The sequence below is a fragment of the Mobula birostris genome, chromosome 4 (genome assembly GCF_030028105.1).
Source record: "Mobula birostris isolate sMobBir1 chromosome 4, sMobBir1.hap1, whole genome shotgun sequence".
Taxonomy (NCBI): Eukaryota; Metazoa; Chordata; class Chondrichthyes; order Myliobatiformes; family Myliobatidae; genus Mobula; species Mobula birostris.
In genome coordinates, this window is record NC_092373.1 from 160708149 (window position 1) to 160724323 (window position 16175).

The 16175-nt window shown below is 40.0% G+C and overlaps 1 protein-coding gene across 3 annotated transcripts in view; it reads left to right on the forward strand.

The window, feature by feature from the left end:
- psd3l (pleckstrin and Sec7 domain containing 3, like) overlaps window positions 1-16175 on the forward strand; it is a 532485-nt gene that overhangs the window by 91403 nt on the left and 424907 nt on the right. The gene's annotated exons all lie outside the window — the stretch shown is intronic.

Here is a 16175-nt window from a genome sequence, read left to right on the forward strand (position 1 = left end):
AGAATCGACATTATCAAAATGCTTTCTAAATTCCAAATGGACAGGAGGTATGTTAACTGTCTGTCCTGCACCAATGACTCTCCAGTAGATTAACAGGAACCTCAGTCCAAAAGAGAGATACTGTATGTTGCTTATGAAATATGCAAGCAGTAAAGCAGAGCTACACACAATAGGTTGTTAAAAGGAAGCTCCCTCACTTGTTTTTCCACGTGGGATAAAATACCATCTGCAGGAGCATTACTGAAGGTAAGCAAGAAGGGAAAATTGCTAGCTGTTTCTTCCTGGCTTTCTTACCTGCTCTACCAGAGAAAGGGGCACACTGGCTCTCAGGGGAGTATCTTACAGAAAAACAGGGGATCAGTTGTATACTTCTGGAATCATGCTGAGTAAGTCCCTCACTTCCTAGATAGCCAGTTCACCCATAGCCCTAAAGATGTTGTGGCAGCACATTAGATCACAGTATTAAACATCTGGGTGTAGCTTGCTGTTCTCCACTTTCTGATTGTTTCCCTTTGAGTGACTCCATTTGTCTATACTTCAGCACTTGAGAAATAAATACCAGAGGGGTAGCCTTTGAACCAAACGTATCATCCGCAAGGCACAGTTTGGAAGATGATGGACTGTTCTCCACTTCCTTGGGCTGGTGTCCCTCTAGCAGTTATCATCTAGATCGACAGCATGTAGAACAAACTAATATGCTTGACTGGTATCACATCCACTGTCCTAACCATTCCTCAAATCACATACTACACTGAATTGGAAATACTGTATATTATTAGTCCTTCATGAACCAATGACCTTCCTTCCTCTTCATTCGTTGGACTATAGTGGTTCAAGAAGATAGCCTACCACCACTACCTCAAGGGCAATTACAGCTGAGCAATGCCTTGTCAATAATATGCAGGTCCCAAAAACGAACGTTTATAAATACAAGGAAGCTCAGAATTGACTCCATGTGTTTGTGTAGCCAATTCCAAGGGCTGTATTGTATACTCAGCCTTCACTCTTTATGACCACAGGAGAGGAGAATCAGTGAGGTATTTCATTCCTGATCACTGCTGGAAGAGTGTGTACAGATAGAGGAAGGATAGGGTCTGGCAAATGGTCAGCACAGGAGCAAGGATCTCACTCATTAATGGTGTTGATGTTGTGGAGGACTGAAACAGGCCCTTGGGCTCTCTGTGCCCATGCTGATCATCAGATATCCATCTATATAGAGTCACCTGCTGGAGAGATTCAGCAGGTCAAGCGACATCTGTGGAGAGAAAAGAGCCTTGATTAAGGATTTTGATCCAAAACATCAATATCTCCTTTCCTATCACAAATTTCATTCAACTGCTGAGTTCCTCCAGCAGATTATTTTCCTCTGGATGCCAGCATCTGCAGGCTCTGTGTCACCATCTATGTTAGTCCTGTTTACCAAAACGTAACTCTGCAGCTTTGTCTGTTTTCGTGATTCCAGTGCTCACCTGGATATTTCCCCAATGTTGTGAATGTCTCGACCTTCATCACCCCACAGGCTGTGGGGGTTCCAGATTCCAATCACCCTGTGAGTGAAATAAGTCTTCCTCAGATTGTCTCTCAACCACCTACTCCTCATCTTAAACCTCTTGTCATCTGGTTCTCGACACAATGTAATAAAACTGTGCTGGTCAGGGCATGCCCCATTCAGACATCCATCAAAGGCAGGACTTGGAAAGTAGTGTGATTCATATAGAATTTTATTAAAGGTGTATGGGTGAATGATAATGCTGTACTATGTAGCAATTTGTGCTGGGGTAGAGATGGGTGAATTCCCCAGTTGGAAACTTGGCTGAGCTGACAATGCATGAAGAATTGACATCTACAGGATGAGGTCATTAAGGTCTGTGTAGCACGCACTTGCATTACTGAAGTTTTGATTGCAGAGTATGGAAATGAAGTGAACATGAGGAATTATGCCAACAGACAGTATGAATTAACGAGACAATGGTCATTAGTAACCAATAATGCAGCAGCTCTATGCATATATCCCACCGCTTTCTGTCTTGCCTGGTTGTTAGGACTCTCCACACATTGGCATCTTGACATCCATTGCAACTGATCTTAGTGAAGACACGGGAAAAAGATGCAGTCTGACCAGTTAAATATGTTCACCATTCCAGCTTTTAAATTAGTGCATGCATTTACCATTTTTACTGCAAAACCTCGATTTGTCACCTTTAAGTTAGAAAACATAAGAGGAGAAAGATCTCAAATTAAATAAATGAATGCATGAATAATCTTTCAGTAAAGAGGAAACTTTAAAGTCAGCCAACCCTGTGGGTTTTTTTTTTGGTATCATTTTGTATAAAGGAAAAAATTCTATGATTCCTGTCAGGAAATGACAGGAAGACGTGGTTAAGACTGGAAACATCCTTCCAGCTACAGATCATCAGATTTCAAAGCTCAGTTGAAATGTGAGTTAATTCCCTTCTTTTCCAGCCTGAGTTTTGTCCTGCTCCTTCCATTTTCCGCACAGCTGTAATTTTTAGTGGATGTCAGGATCTCTCAGTGTGTGAAATCCTGACAGCAGGGTAGGTTGGAAAGTGATGAGATGTTTGTAGGAGCTACAGGACTGGATACTAATCATCACTGTCATATTAATTCAGTCCATCTGTTGGCATGGTCTCTCCCATTCACTTCAGTTTGATTTACTCAGTTTCTTGCATCTGGTAGAATCCTGTTTAGGGACAGACTTGTGTAGGCTGCACAAGGATAATTACTGTCTCCCTCAGTTCAAAGAATTTAAGAAGTGCTTTCATGCAATGTATTTTATGTATTTTTGTAGTTCATCCTTCCTTTGGAAGTTTACCAAATCCAGATACACTAGTATTGCCAAATCCATGTGACGCTCCAGGGAGTATTGGCACCATCACATGACCTCTCATAACTAATCACCCCACTTCACACTTCCTGAAGTGGCCACCAATACATCCACACTCACAGCATCTAAGACAACTGTAAAGGACATGGTCTCATTTGCATCACTGCATGTTTCTTGAATGTTAATGAAGGAGCCTACCCTCCATGGCCAAAGTTTTAAAATTACTATATAATAAACTTCCAATATCTCCTTTGGATACATCAACAAATCCTGGAGGGCTGATTATAAATTTGACCATACTTAAGGCTATATTTTGTACTCTTAAGAGATGTACGTAAAATGAGTTTGGTAATCACAAATTAATTAATAGCCAGCTAATATTAGTTGCATGATAAAACCACCAAATATTTGACATTGGATACTTAAGCTGAAGGAAATATGCCTGGCCAAACCAAGAAAAAATATGGTATACACTAAGGCTAAGGTCAAAGCAATTTAACCAGTTAACCTAGAACTTGATGCTATTATTGTGAGAGAACCTTGCACTATTCTAATGGCTGTTAAAGTTCCTTCTACATAAAATCACTCTTTGGTTCTACCAGATGACCTGTGCTGTGCTGTGCTGTAGGAGTCTTGAGCTACACTGCTGAATGTTTGGCTACTGAAAAATTCTCTTCCCAGCAAAAAAGCAGACTTGCATTTTTGTGTGTCAATTCAGTGGGTCCCTGAACTTAAGGAGCAGCACTGGGATAGGTTATGAGTTCGGTGTCGTAAATCCATGTACCAAAAAGTCACTGTATTGCTAAGTTGTTCTTAATGATATTAATTGTTTTAAGAAGGGCCATATTTGCTATCTTAGAGCAGAAACACCGTGTATTGTAACCCATACATATGGAATTCTGCTCCTTGGATGCTGCTGTGCTGAATCGTGAATGGTTTGTGAGTGTAATCTCTTACAGTATTCAACTTTTGCAGATGGACAAGATGTATGCAGATAATTAGCTTCAAGCCAAAAAGTGCACTAAATGTATGCACTACATTTTCATTCCATTCTGAAATGGAATGAAAATTGGAATCAGATTGGAATTCTGAGCACACTGTCTTGGGGGCTGGTAGAAGCAGAGACTTTCACAATATTTACAAACTATTTAACTGATCACTTGAATTGCCAAGGCATTGAAAGCTATGGACCAAGAGCTGGTACATGGGATTTGTATGCTGGCTGCTCAAAGACCTGTTTCTGTGCTGTATAACCCTATGAGTGCCATATTCAGGTCAGAATGATTTGCTCAGTATTACCACTGTGTCCTCTTTCCTTGACTAACATTCAATGTTTCTTCCTCAAACAAATAAAGGTACTTTTGCAACTGATGCTTCAGGCAGGTATGGAAAACTTTTTAACTTCTTGTACTTGGGTTGAATAAGGCATAGTCTGGTTGGGCTGTGTTGGATTTCAATTTTACACCAAAATTAATTTCTACTATTAAAACTTTTTTCACCATCTTTAAGTTATAATTCCATGTCATAACCTATCAGGATATAAAATAAACTTAAACCCTTTTAAACTTTTTAACCAATTGTTATAAAATTTAGTCTGAATATGGACTTCCAGTAAAAACTGTTCCTCTTTACTCCAAGTTTATCAAGATGTCTCATCATCTTAAACATTTAATAAATACCCCCATGATCTCAGGAGTTGAAACTAGCCTCTACCCAAACATCAATTGCCTCTTATGAAGAGTGTTCTACATTTTTGCTACATGATAACACATTATCTTCTAGCCCCACTTCTATGAGGTGGGAAGGCTCTAAACTCCTCCCAGTGCAAACTTCAACATCTGACATCTGCATCATTTATTATTATATTATAATTTGTCCTCTACTGTGCCTATTGTCTTCTTTATTATTTATTGTACTGCCCTGCACTGTTTTGTGTACTTTATGTAGTCCTGCGTAGGTCTGTAGTCTATTGTAGTTTTTGTGTTGTCTCACTTAGTCTAGTGTAGTTTTGTGTTGTTTCATGTAGCACCATGGTCCTGGAGGAACATTGTTTCGTTTTTACTGTGTACTGTACCAGCAGTTTATGGTCGAAATGACAATAAAAAGCGACCTGACTTGACTTGAACTTGTTACAAGTCTTGTTACGAATTATCTGCTCCTAAGTTGAAAAAGTATGATATCCTGAAAAAAAATCAAAAGATTGACCTAACCATCAGCCTAATTAAGCAATGAACCTAACAATTACCAACCTGCCTTTTCTTTTCTCATCCAGTTACTGTGTCATGCACCATTATTATAGTAGACAATGAGACTATATTTACTGAGTTTATTGAATCAGCACTTTGCATCCTTTTGTACCACTGAAGAAGAGAATAAAAGTCTCAGGAGTTCAAACTAAAATCAAAGAGCAGATTTGTTTGGATTCAAAATTTCTAAAAAAAAATGATTTAATGGGAATTATAATGCACAGGCACCCAGGAGCTGATGGCCACAAATAATTATAGCATGGAGGGAGACCTTTGGCCTGACAAGTCCACACTGGTTCTACATAAAAAGCAATCCAGTTAGTTCTACACTCACACTTCTTTGCCCTTAGCCCGGCAAATTATTTCCTTTCAAATTCTTATCCAGCTCATTTTGAACAGTACATTTGTACCAGGCTCCACTATATGGCACTAGATTCCAAACCCTAATCACTTGCTGCGATAAAAATTGTCCTTATATTTCTTTTGCCAATTATCTTCTTCTATGTCCCTTTAATTCTTGGCTAAATGTCCATTGACTGTCAGTGGACACAGAAGAAATTGGCCAGAGTTCCAGCTCTTAATTCCAGGTCCACAAGGCAGTGATTAATACTTTTCACTCTTAAATATGAAAAGAAATGGCTGGAAGAGCTACAACAACCTTAGTCATAGCCTTGCAAACTCTATGGATTTAGGAAATATGCCAAGAAATTTGTGTTTTTTTAAAAAATGTTTTAACTTTTAGAAGGCTATAAGGGAAACTGGGGTAACTACTATTTAATACCAATTTGCAGGCAAGTTATTACAACTCATCCTTTAACACAAAGTGATTCAATATCAGAGAGAGGCAACATGCCTCTGTTAATGATAAGTTTTGTGTGTTTAATGTAGTTAGATTTTCTGCGGCAATTTCTGATCTTGGTATCCATTGATGTCATCGCAGTAGTTTTCCAGAAAGCATTTAATAAGGTCCAACACTAGTAAATATGAAAGTACATCTATTTGGAAGTGTGCTTTTGAATTTGGATTTTTTAAATCTAGAGGGCAGGTAAAAATGATCTGTTCTGATCGACAACGATGTTGCAACTGGTATTTTCAGGAATCTGTTGTAGGGCCTAATTTTTCTTTTCAATATGTTAATAACTTGGAGGAAGGAATCAGCAATTGCACATCCAAGTTTCCAGATGACACTTAGTCTAAAGTAGTGCATATGGGAGCAGGAAGTTACAAAGAGAAATAGGCAGATTGTGAGTGAGTAAAGCTATGCCAAATGGCATCCATTGCAAGCAAGTGGAGGAATCCAAGAAAGATAAAACTAATTACTTTCTAAAAAGTGGCTCAAGGGAAGAATTTGGGCGTCCAAGTGTACAAAACGTTGAAAGGCAGCAATCCAAAAGCAAAAGACTGCAGATGTTGGAAATTTAGAATAAAAACAGAAAAATGCTAGAAACATCCAGCAAGTCATGCAGTATTGGTGGAGAGATAAAGATACAATTTCAGACCAGGAACCTTTAATCAAAACTTGAATAATGGAAGTGTGTGTTGTAAATCGAGTTTAAAGACTTGCTTCTGAAGAGAACAGTTCACTGGGTTTTTCTGCTTTTCATCTCAGACAAATGGGCAGATTGGGGAAGGCACCCACCACTAACTCCCTCAAAAAATGCTCCATCATATTATTATCATCTCCCAATCCTTGTAATGATCCCACAGCTTCCAAACTCTGAACTCACTGTTTGGGGATCTGACTGATGCCTGCCTCAACCACTGCAGTTTTCCCAATGTGCCTTTGCTCATAGCCTGACCTTTACACTTGAATCACTTCCTGAAATTCACCAACTGAATGTGCATATTTCCAGCAGAGTTAATGGCTTAACTTAGTGACTTTTCATCAGAACTTCGGAAAATTAGAGATCAAAGAAGATGCCAAAGAATTTGGGAGAATGGAGTGAACACAGGTGAATAGAAACAGAGCAACTGGAAATATTCAGCCGGTCGGGCAGCCACCGAGTTAGAGAACAATTCAGCACGATACAGGCTCTTCGGCCCATTTAATCCATTCTGACTGTTCTTCCCACCCAGTTTTATTTATTTCTTTTAGTAACAGGTACAACATTGTAACAGGCCTTTCTGGCATAATGAGCCTGCAATGGTGAACTAAACCCATTTGACCAATGAGACCACTAACCCATAAATCCTTTGGAAACGTGGGAGGAAACTGGAGGAAACCGATGAGGTCACCAGAAGAACGGACCAATTCCTTACAGAGAGTGGTGGAATTGATCCCAGGTTGCTGGCATTGTAATAGTGTTATGCTAACCACTACGGCTACTGTGCCGCACAAAATGTTTCGCAATGATCAGTATCAAGCATAGAGATGAAGGCAGCGGAAAGAGAGTTCAACATTGTGAACGGCTCAGAGCTCATTAAGATGGAAAAACCAAGGGACAGGGTTGAGGCTTCTGCTCAAAATTGATTGTTTGGAATTGGAGAGGAACTCACTCACAGGGATAGTGAAACTATGGCAAGAAATAGGACTGGGAGATGTAGTCACGGGAAAATGAAGGGGAAGAGTGAAGTTCCAGAGTTCAATGACTGTTCAAATTTTTCATCTTTGAGTCTGAAATGAAGGAGAACACCAAATGTGGCCAGCACAAAGTGGAATTCAGATACAGTGAATCAATGTTACTGCACTGAGGTGAAGAGGGTGCATGTGTTGACACACGTGCACTAAACGTGTACCTCAGGATGTGATGAAAATAGTGCTTTGAGAAATGCTGGATAGTTTGAACATATCTGTGATCATGGGCGTATCCAAATAAAAAAGGGTGGAATTTCAGTTGGAATTCATGATGAAACATTTGCCAAAGAACTTGCTTTTGAGGCTGAGGGATGACATATAACATCATGAGGGACATAGATTAAATAAATGGTCACAGTGTAGGGGAGTGTAAAACTAGGAGGCATAGGGTCAAGGCAAGAGGAGAAAAATTTAAAGTGGATCTGAAGAAGCAACTTTTTTCAGGAAGAGAGTAGTGAGGAAGTGGAATCCGCTGCCACAGGAGCTTGTAGACACTGATACTATTACAATGATGATGACTTCTGGACAGGTGTATGGATAGGATAGGTTCAGGGGGATATGAGCTAAGCACAGGCAAACAGGATGAGTCCAGAAGGCAACTTGGTCAGCATGGATAAGTTGAACCGAAGACCCCATATCGGCACAGTAAAACTCTACAATTAATGTAGTTCTGGAAGGAAGTTTTTTCAACATGTCATAAAAAGGAAGAAGAGAAACTGAAACCACTGAAGCCGGGTAGGGTAAGAGTCAGATGCAAATCCTTGCAGAGATCTTCAAGATTAGGGAAGTGCCAGTGAATTAAAAATTAATTTAAGCAGAAATTTGCATTATCTGGAAACCTGAGATGAAAACAGAACGTGCTGGAGGAGCTCAGCAAATCAAGCAGCAACTGTAGAAGAAGAGATGGAATCAGAAATCAGATTCAGATTTATTAGTACTCACTTATATGACATGAAGCTTGTTGCTTTGTGGCGGCAGTACAGTGCAAAGACATAAAATTGCTATAAGTCACAAAAATATATAGTGCAATAATAAAGGAATAATGAGATGTGTTCATGGAACCATTCACAGCTCTGATGGTGGAAAGGAGGAAGCTGTTCCTGAATTGCTGAGTGCGGCCCAGGCTCCTGTACCTCCTCTCTGATGCTGGTGATGAAAAGAAGGCATTTTGCAGATGAAGAAGTTCCTTAGTGATGGATGCTGCCTTCTTGAGGCAACACCTCTTGGAGATATTCCTGATGGTGGGGAAGGTTGTGCCTGTGATGAAGCTGGTCAAGTTTATAACCCTCCACAGCCTGTTGTGATCTTGTGCATTTCAGATCATTAAGTAAGATCACAGTTACCTGCAGCTCACTTACTTTCCTACCTGATCTCATTTTGTCAAGTCGTTTCATGACCAAATATCTATTGATTTCAGTTATGAACTTATTTGGTGACTGAAAATTCACAGTGTTATTTAGGAGAGAATTCCACAGATTCATAACCACCAGCATCGAGAGATTTCTTCTTGACTAAGCCTTAATTGTCCGGTCTCTTATCTTATCTCTTATCCCTTCCCTAGTAGATGGAAACAGTTTCTTGGCCTCCACCCTGCCACTTCCCCTGGAATTATCATGAGAGTTAACATGGAACAGGATCTCCCCCGGATAGTTCTGAGAGAGATAAAAAATTAATTGGTGGAGTACAGCAGAAGGAAGGCGAGACCATATTGGAGACGTAGAATTAAATTGTTTCTTTGTTAGAGGGAATAGAATATTGGAAACATAGTCCATAAGACCATAAGAGATTGGAGCAGAATTGGACCACTCGGCACATTGAGTATGCTCCACCATTCCATCATGGCTGATTTATGATCCCTCTGAACCCCATTCTTCTGTCTTCTCCCTTTGTTGCCATTACTAATCAAGAACCTATCAATCTCTACTTTAAATACAGCCTCTACTTTACCACAGCCTCACAGCTATTTGTCTCAATGAATTCTGCTGATTTACCACCATCTGGCTAAAGAAACACCTTCTCATCTCTGTTCCAAAGGGACGTCTTCTATTCTGAGTCTGCCATCTGGTCCTAGACTCCCCCACTATAGGAAGCATCCTCTCCACATCCACTTTGTCTAGGCCTTTCAATATTTGATAAGTTTTCATGAGTTCCCCTCAGTCTTTTGAACTGCAGCAATTATAGGACCAGAGCCATCAAATACTCGTCATATGTTAACCCTTGCATGAGGATTTCCCAGGATCATTGTCTTGAACCTCCTCTGGACCCTGTTCAATGCCAGCACATCAGCTTTGAATGTGTTGTCAAGATTGCAAATAGTCAGAGTCAGCCTCACTTGATGTACGAGTAGGCGACAAAATTAATGGAGAGGATATGGCGTTTGGAATGCATAAGTTTGTCCTTCTTAATCTTTAGTTGGAAGATAGTGATGTGAGTACTGACACACTTGTACCTTCTACCTGATGGCAACAGTGAGAAAAGAGCACAGGAAAGACTTAGAGGAAAATGGGCTAATAGGAGGCACATGGGACTGCTCAAGTAGGCAACTTGGTTGGCATGGATGAATTGGGCCACAGGGCCTGTTTCCAAGATATATGTCTATGAAGCTAATTCTGCAAAGAGAGAAAGTGAAAGAGAGAGAGTGTGTGCAACAGAGATCTGCACAATGCGGGAAATCGGCAAAGAGAAAAGGAGAATTCAGTAGAGAGAAAATTTGGTATGGAGAGAGAGAGAGAGAGAGAGAATTTAGCAAGCAGAGAGCGAGAGAGAATTTAGCATAAAGTCTGAGAGAATTCACCATGGAAAAAGAGAGAGAAATGAGAATGGAGCGAGAGAAAGAATTCTGTATAATATCACATATGATTACATTAAGATCATTAAGAAATCCATTTGGAAATCCACAAGACTAGTGTTACTTAAAGAGTGGTAAGAAAGTGAAGTGTGCCACTGCAAGAAGTTTTTGAACTCGGTACAGTATATATTTTACACATAGGAGACTAGTTGGTCCATTGGATCAGCTTCCAGTTGTGCAACTCACCATCTCTCTCATGTGTCCATCATTTCCACCTGTTGCCATTTACCTACACTAGGAGCAACAGGCAGTAAACAATTAATCCAGTGTTTTATTTCCCCAAATCTGGATAGCACATGAAATTACACTGAGATTTGGTTGTGAAAGTAAGGGGGGGGGGCTCAAGTGGACTTTGTTGATCTGAAAGACTTGTTTTAGTGCTGTATATCCTATGTAGTAAAATAACTACTCAGTGAGCTGCTCCAAGCAGCAGTTATTAAAGTTAAACAGAGTCACATTGATAGATGTGTGAGATTTGTGACATCTGGGAATTATGATGTCATTCAGTAAATTACGTTTCCATTTCTCAGCCTGATTTGAAACAATGACTTTTTTTACAAGAAGAATTTTTTACCCACTATTTAATCAGATATATGATGTTATTAGCTTAGGTTTCCTGGCAGAAAACTCCAGGGAAATAGAAATGTAGGGTCTTATTCAATTTCTGTGTAAGCAGTAACATAAGCACAGTGACAAGAGAAGTATATGGGGCTTTATTGTATGAAGTTAATGCAATAAACACATCTACAAACAAGACTGCTCAATGTACAGGACTTGGCGTGAAACTGTTCCCCATACTGTAATTTACAAAAGCATCCATTTTCACTCTTCTCTCACTGCTATGGGTGGAAGTTCCCACTTGCTTCAAAAAGGCAACAATTATACCAGTGCCCAAGAAGAATAATGTGGGCTGCCTTAATGACAATCGCCTGGTAGCACTCGCATCGACAGTGATGAAATGCTTTGAGAGGTTGGTCATGACTAGACTGAACTCCTGCCTCAGTAAGGACCTGGACCCATTGCAATTTGCCTATCGCCACAATAGTTCAAAGGCAGACACAGTCTCAATGACTGTCCACATGGCCTTAGACCACCTGGACAACACAAACACCTATGTCAGGATGCTGTTCATCGACTACAGCTTAGCATTTAATACCATCATTCCCACAATCCTGATTGAGAAGTTGCAGAACCTGGGCCTCTGTTCCTCCCTCTGCAATTGGATTCTTGACTTCCTAACCAGAAGACCACAATCTGTGTGGAATGGTGATAAAATATCCTCCTTGCTGATGATCAACACTGGCGCACCTCAGGGGTGTGTGCTTAGCCCACTGCTCTACTCTTTGTATACACACGACTGTGTGGCTAGGCATAGCTCAAATACCATCTATAAATTTGCTGATGATACCACCATTGTTGGTAGAATCTCAGGTGGTGATGAGAGGGCTACAGGAGTGAGTTATGCCAATTAGTGGAGTGGTGCCACAGCAACAACCTGGCACTCAATGTCAGTAAGATGAAAGAGCTGAGTGTGGTCTTCTGGAAGGGTAAGATGAAGGAACACATACCAGGATCAGAGGTGGAGAGAGTGAGCAGTTTCAAGTTCCTGGGTGTCAAGATCTCTGAGGATCTAACCTGGTCCCAACATATCGATGTAGTCATAAAGAAGGCAAGACAGAGGCTATACTTCATTAGGAGTTTGAAGAGATTCGGCATGTCAATAAATACACTCAAAAACTTATATAGTTGTACCATGGAGAGCATTCTGACAGGCTATATCACTGTCTGGTATGGACAGGCTACTGCAGAGGACTGAAAGAAGATGCAGAGGGTTGTCCATCTTGGGTACTAGCCTACAAAGTACCCAGGGTATCTTCAGGGAGCAGTGTCTCAGAAAGGCAGCGTCCATTATTAAGGACCTCCAGCACCCAGAGCATGCCCTTTTCTCACTGTTCCTATCAAGTAGGAGATACAGAAGCCTGAAGGCACACACTCAGCGATTCAGGAACAGCTTCTTCCCCTCAACCATCCGATTCCTAAATGGACATTGAACCCTTGGACACCACCTCACTTTATTTAATATACAATATTTCTGTTTTTTTGCACATTAAAAAAATCTATTCTATATACGATACTGTAATTAATTTACTTGTTTATTCATTATTTTTTTCTTTGCTAGATTATCTATTGCATTGACTGCTGCTGCTAAGTTAACAAATTTCACGTCACAGGTCGGTGATATTAAACCTGATTTGGATTCTGATTCTTTATAGCTTCCCACTGTTTTTCTTCTGGTTCAGTGAGAGTTTATTCATGTTTTTACTTGTTATCCTCTGTCAGAATGGGATCCTTGCAAACTATCTCCAAGGAGGTTCTTTGGAAATCGTTATCTTCGTATACGAATGATTGGCCTTATGCTCTTTGATATATGACACTGATATATTGTGTACCATCTGTACCACTGACCTCTGGATCAGAAGGTCATGTGTTCAAGCTCAACCCAGGGATATGATCATATAATCCAAACTGACATTTAAATGTAGAAATAGTGTGTTATGCATAACAATGTGAATTTTTTTATCTACTTTATTTAAAATCATTTGTGAGAAGTGTCAATTTTCTTTACAAAGTGCATAGAAGTGGACATTGGTAAACACAGTTACAGACTACTTTGGGATGTGCGAAGAAACTGGATCACCTAGCAGAAACCCATGTAGTCGCAGGCTGGATTTCCAGATTCAAAGAGGCAGCACCCAGATCAGAAGTGAACCTAGCAGCTCCGCCAATGTGCTTCCCATGGTGAATGTGATTGGTCAGTAGTCCATTGGAACATTCTGAAAACCAAATGTGGCATTCTTAAAACAAAGTGAATTAAAATGTAAATTGTGCAAGGCTGGCATTAATTATTGATGTGGAGTATTATTGGTGAAAATCTTCTCATTTCCAGGTGAACCTTCAGAAGGCTTTTTCCATTTTTGTTGTCATTGAAAATTCACGACCTTAACATAACAACTAGAGACAGGAAAAGGCCAGTGACTCGTGGAGGCTACCCCATCATAATCAATGAGTATCTTCCAATGTAGTGGATGAAATATTGAAAATGAGAGAAGTGGACCATTTGGCCCTTTGAGACTGTGCTGTATCTGCATTCACTGCCCTGTTCCAGCTTTTGCTGTGTGCCCTTGATCCCTTTGGCCCCAAGGACAAGATTTAACTCCTTTTTGAATATATGTAATGATTTGGCTTCAATTACTTTCTATGGAAGAAAATTCCACAGGTTCACCTCTCTCTGGGAGAAAAAAATCTTCTCTTCATTTCATTCCAAGATCGTTTACTCATTTTCCTAAGACAAGAAAACCCTTGTCTTGGGCTTCCTCAAAAAGAGAGGAGCCATGGAGTCATAAGTAGCTGGCCATCTGGACACAAGCTGGGGTCTGATCAGCCCCGGATGGGTCACCTGGAGGAGGTTGTATGATGTTGAAAGACCCGAAACACCCGATGATTCCAGGAACATCACTGAAGATGTGTCCAGAAGCATCAATAGATGTATGTACACAGCTGCATCTAATTTATTCAGTCCTGTTAGAATTTTGTAGGTTTGATCAAATTCCTGCTCATCGATGCTAAGCTGATTCAGCTATCTTAAAGATCTCACTCAGCACTATTTGACAGACATTTGAGTAATATCCTTCGTGTCCCTCTGTCTGGTTGATTGTCTCATTTCTGTTTGTGAGACCTCATGTGTAAATTGGTTCCCTTGTTCCTCCATATCAGAACATAACAAAAGTGCTAATCCATGAATATTATTGGGATTTTCTGAGATTGCAAAAGATACGATGTCAACATAAGCTTTTCTTCTTTCCACACCTGTTTGTAGAGCTTGCATGCACCCAACTCTTAATCTTCAAAACAACTCCAAAATTAGTTATCGTACTATTTCTCACCATGCTTTTCAAAGTCTCAAGATTTTTTCAACTGAACTGTTGTCCCACAGATCTATACCCTTGTTCTCTCTCCCTTGTAGGTGATGTAACTTGGGTTGCTTCACGTATTTAAAGGTACTTCATAAATAAAAGTTGCAGTTGTCCAGAAACATTCTGTGTTTCAGTGAACCATTCTTTACTGTTAATCATTTTTGGCAAGGCTGATGTGCCCTTACTCTCTGCATCTTCTCCCCTTTCAAATACCCTGTCTTGCCACATGTACCAACTCATTAAATGTGGTTGCACATTTGTCACATGGATACGTTGTGAACAAGTCCATTCACTTAGAGCAAAAGATTTAATATAAGCACACATGCAATCTGCTAACTTTATGTTACTCATATAGGTGACTAATTCAGCTTTTGTTGAAAATGTAGATTGTGTAATGACATTCACCTTAAGAGGAAGAGACCCAATACAGCTACAAAGGTGCAGAATTAAAATATTTAAAATATACTCCATCCGTGAAAAACCTATGTAGTCCTCTGTGTGAAAAAAGATAAAAAGCCTGATAGCACATTCAATTCAATTCTGAAAATTAATCTAATTTGAAGGGAAACACAAGAGATTCTGCTGATGCTGGAAATCCAGAGTAACACACACGGAATTCTGGATGAACTCAGCAGCTCAGGCAGCATCAATAAAAGGAATAAAGAGTCAGTTTTAGTCCTGATGAAGGGGTTTGGCCTGAAGAGTTGACTCTTTATGTTTTTCCAAAGATGCTGCCTGACCTGCTAAATTCCTTCAGCATTTTGTGTGTTAAAAGATCTGAATCTAGCATTGCTGGCCTTCAGGATATCTGATACAGAACACCTCTTTTAGAAGCACAATCTTGAATCTAATTGTCTTTCAAGCGTTATGATTTGTTCTGTAATACTGAATCTGGTCCTTCATCAGGTATTATTTATCTATGCGTAGCTAGTTCTTGGTGTCAGACAAGCTGTTGCTGAATTTCATGGCATTCTTGAAGCTTCTGTTTAATCTGATTTTCACAGAAGTATATCCAACCTTCTTGAGGAATAAATCATATTAGGCTATTTAAACCCTTTATCACCTGGGATGAATCTTACATGTTACTGGAAACTTGCTGGCTTAATATAACCTATCTCGCAATATCAATTATACTCTTACCTAATCCCTGTTGTTTTATTCTGTGGTATTTTGACTGTTATTTTAGTTCGAAGTGGAACTAAATGTCTCTTGTTTTATTGCATGGTGTTATTCTCAATATTATCTTATCTTACAGTATCACTCAGTGTTGTTGTCGGTGTTACTGAATCTGAGAGAATTAACAGTGAATCTCGATAATTTCACTTTATCTCACAGTATTCTAACCCTTTATTATTTTCTCTCCTATTATTTTGATATTTCCTATTATTTTCTAACTAATACTTATTTTCACATGATTACTCAATTTCACTGTTTGTCTCACTGGTACTGGTTGTTACCTAAATGTTTTTGAGCTTCCGAGTCCACAGTCTCTGGCTCTGTCCCGACCCCCTCCTGCCGCCCCTTGCCCGGCTGTCTCTACTGGAAGCCATGCCTTTGGCAGGATGCAGTGTACCGCTTCTCACAACGCAGGTAGAAGAGGCGGGTGAAAGACAAGCTTCGCGGCGTGGAGGAGAGGACCGAACTGCGGGGAAAGGTGAAGGGGTGGGGCGTGGTGAAAAAAAAAACT